This window comes from Bison bison, unplaced genomic scaffold (genome assembly GCF_000754665.1).
Source record: "Bison bison bison isolate TAMUID 2011002044 unplaced genomic scaffold, Bison_UMD1.0 scf7180017864533, whole genome shotgun sequence".
NCBI classification, from domain to species: domain Eukaryota; kingdom Metazoa; phylum Chordata; class Mammalia; order Artiodactyla; family Bovidae; genus Bison; species Bison bison.
The window spans coordinates 6,463,165-6,467,315 of NW_011495082.1; positions in this window are offsets into that span (position 1 = coordinate 6,463,165).

The following is a 4,151-nucleotide window of genomic DNA, read 5'->3' on the forward strand; positions in this document are numbered from 1 at the left end:
CCACTCCAGTGTTCTTGCCTGGAGAATCCTGGGGACGGGGGAGCCTGGTGGGCTGCCGTCTGTGGGGTCGCACAGAGTTGGACATGACTGAAGTGACTTAGCAGCAGCAACAGCATACAGAAGATAACTGATTCCAGATTTTCTGCATGTATTCCCTCTAAACACATTAAATACCATCTTCAAATTTATGAAAACCTATTACACTAAAGTTGTTAACTTCATGCTAGGGCAGAGTAGATATTATTATATAGATATTTACATAATATAGCAATATAACTATATGGCTATATAGTTTTATATAAGTTTATATACATTTTATATATTTTATATGTTATATATATACTTTTGTATATATATAAGTATTTATATAATATAAATACTTAAACATAGATACCACTAAATAACATTACTAAATATTTAACTATGAATGAAATTTATCTGACAGGTATATTCAAAAATCATTTTTAAAACTTTTCCTGTCATATATAACTAATTTTAATATATAATTTCCAAAATGTATTCAGAAGTAAAGATTATTTAATCAAATCTGTTTTTATTGATGAGGAAATTGGGGCTCTAAGCTACATACTTTTACTAACAACATTAGTATATGCACTAACTTGTAGTGTTCTCCCCATTTTACAAATGTGAAAACTGAAACATGCCTAATTTATCCAGTGTCATACAGTTGACCAGTGAGGAATTAGAGAGTTGAACCCCTGAAATCTCTTAATTCTGGGCTCTAAAAACCGTGAAATATTGCATATCTTCAAATCTTTTATTTCAAATACTCTATCTCTTATACCCAGTTTAATCTTAAATCTCATCTAGTCAGAAAACTAAAAGTAAAAGCAATCTTTTTTTCAGTGGGATGTTGATTACATGTTTTTTCCCCTTCTATCTGGGAAACATAATCATTAATTATAAATGATTGCAGGTGAGTTGCAGTCAGCCCAGGAACAGACAAATGACAGTTTCTGAGAGGAATCTCTAAGGTCTTCATGTAGCTGACAGTTCATGAGAAGGACAAACCCAACTTTCTAGGGGGAGAAAAAAAAAAAAGCAGTAATCATTTTATTATTTGTCTTAAAAGTAAATCAGAAAATTATAAAAATTAGACTCTAAAGCTAAAGACGAGTAAAGTTCCTTCTTAGAAATTCTAGGACAAACTATTCTTTATTTCTTCCATGTATTACAGATCTTACAAGTATTTCACATTGAAAGTATTACAAAGAATCACCCTTTTCCAGGGTCTCATAAAACCTAATTAAATATTTATGTGAGCTCAGTTAATCAAGAAGAAAATGACACCTGAATCTTCACCAGGTAACTTTGACATGCAAGCTGTTTTTCTTTTTTTCTTTTTAATTTTATTTTATTTTTAAACTTTACATAATTTTATTACTTTTGCCAAATATCAAAATGAATCCGCCAGAGGTATACAGTTTTTCAAAATTACTTTCAAGTTAGGATTGGATTGGCTCACCAAATTTGGCCTCTGGTTCTCTTAGTTACACTGCATTCCCTAATGCTGTTGCAATAGAGATAATTATAATTCATTCTTATTGATCAAAAGAGTGACTTTCTTTTTTGGGTCTTAGCTGACAAAGACTTAAGGCAATTGCTCCTGGCATTTTCACATTATTATGAAAGCTGTCTTTCCTCTTCTTTACAGTAAGCAATAATGCATGGATTCCTGTCCAGTGCTCTCATATCTAATACTGCATGAGCTTAAATCAATTGCAAATTTATATTATATACATTCAGTGTAAAATATTCAAGAGGATGAAAACATATCCATGCAGAAAGCAAGATAACAATGGAAAATATATATTTCATCTTTTATGAGTGAAGAAATTTTAATACTTATATATAGAAATACCAATTATATTAGTATTTAGTTCCTTAAATCATAAATTTATTGATAATTAATTTTTTACAAGGGATTCTGTAATCTTAAAAGTCTTTTCCTTATTTAATAGCTTAAGTCAAAGAAAGGAAATTATGAATTGCTGAAGCTCAAACACTTTTATTGTAAATTAACCCTTTTATTTCTTTCCTTTCATTGGTCCTGTGTTCAAAAATATTTTTTGCTTTTCACTCTTCATTGATAAGCTAATATGTTTCTATATTTAAAATTAAATATTATATAACTACTAGTAAAATGTTTTGAGCATTATAAACATGGTGTCATGATAGTTAATTTGACACAATTTTAGTCAAAATCAAGGAAGTTAACATTTTATTCCACTGTCCATTATATAGGTTTAATATCTTGATAAGAACTTGGAGACCAATTTTACTGGTTTCACCATTTGCAAACACTTGGACTTCTATATTGAAGTCATTGTTATAAAAGGAGTTTTGTTTATTTTTCTGTTCTCAGGATACCCTTCCTACTTTAAGAATCATAAAATATTTCCACTCACTTTTTTAATCAAAAAAGAGTTGTATAAGTATTTGCTCAATTTCAGTTAACATGAAACATCTAATTTTTTGAATCCTTTCCTTTGGTGTTTTTAATGTCTCAGAATTCACATTAGTAAAATTGAACTACATGGTTCTAAGTAGATAACAAAGAATATGACTAAAATGAAAATATGAATGATTTTACATCCTTAGGCCAGTGGCTTATCTACTGGAGCATGTTGAATCCCTGGTGTGGCACAAAAAACACTTGATTTCACTCTTGCTCCAAAAAGAAATACCTCTGTATAAATGGTCCATGTAGCAATTTGATCATTGACAATTGACGGGCCACTTTAAACCAGAGTAATACACCCAAGAGAGTCATGGTTTCCACCAAAAAAACAATCACAATAGACTGATGCTGTAGTTGCAGGCACCAGAGGGAACAACTTCTTCACAGAAAAAAAACCTTAAAATGAAGTAGCCTGTTCCACAGAACAAAGTGTCTCCTTAGAATGAACAAGTAAGGTGGTTTGGCTGAAAGTACAGATGGTTTCCTCCAAAACTATTGTGATTGGCTGATATTTCCATTTCTCTTTGCCCTAAATCTTCTTCACCTTGACATGCAATGACATTAGTAGAAGGGTTTCAGTAATTCTAAAACAGAAAAAATTATTCATGGAGATACACTATTGATATATTTTAAAAGAAAGACATAGCTCTACTATGAAGGATAATATAAGCCAGACCAGGAACACAGGTGCATTAATGCCTCCATGTGTGTGTGTGTGTGTGTGTGTGTGTGTGTGACAAAGTCAAACCAAAGGAGATAGAAAAGCATCTTGAACCATAATCCATAGAAGTATACAGCCAAAGATGAAAAAGGAGTGTGAATATTCCTACAGTTCATGTTATGATTGGGTGTCAGTAGCAAGTTTTTCTCTATGAAGTGTTCAGTTCATAAGGAAATAATAGATAAAATTAAATATAAGTATTATATTTTGCCCTAGGTAGAACTAGAACTGATTCTAATTCTGTGTACAGGTATCCCTTCCTTTGCTGAATAATTTGTGGAGCCAAATTGCCTACAAAGCAAATTTTGCAGCACTGTTCTGAAGTCATCAGATCACATCAGATCAGATCAGTCGCTCAGTTGTGTCCAACTCTGCGACTCCATGAATCGCAGCACGCCAGGCTTCCCTGTCCATCACCAACTCCCGGAGTTCACCCAGACTCACGTCCATCAAGTCAGTGATGCCATCCAGCCATCTCATCCTCTGTCATCCCCTTCTCCTCCTGCCCCCAGTCCATCCCAGCATCAGAGTCTTTTCCAGTGAATCAACTCTTCGCATGAGGTGGCCAAAGTACTGGAGTTTCAGCTTTAGCATCATTCCTTCCAAAGAAATCCCAGGGCTGATCTCCTTCAGAATGGACTGGTTGGATCTCTTTGCAGTCCAAGGGACTCTCAAGAGTCTTCTCCAACACCACAGTTCAAAAGCATCAATTCTTCGGCACTCAGCCTTCTTCACAGTCCAACTCTCACATCCATACATGACCACAGGAAAAACCATAGCCTTGACTAGACGAACCTTTGTTGGCAAAGTAATGTCTCTGCTTTTGAATATGCTATCTAGGTTGGTCATATTTTCCTTCCAAGGAGTAAGCGTCTTTTGATTTCACGGCTGCAGTCACCATCTGCAGTGATTTTGGAGCCCAGAAAAATAAAGTCTGACACTGTTTCC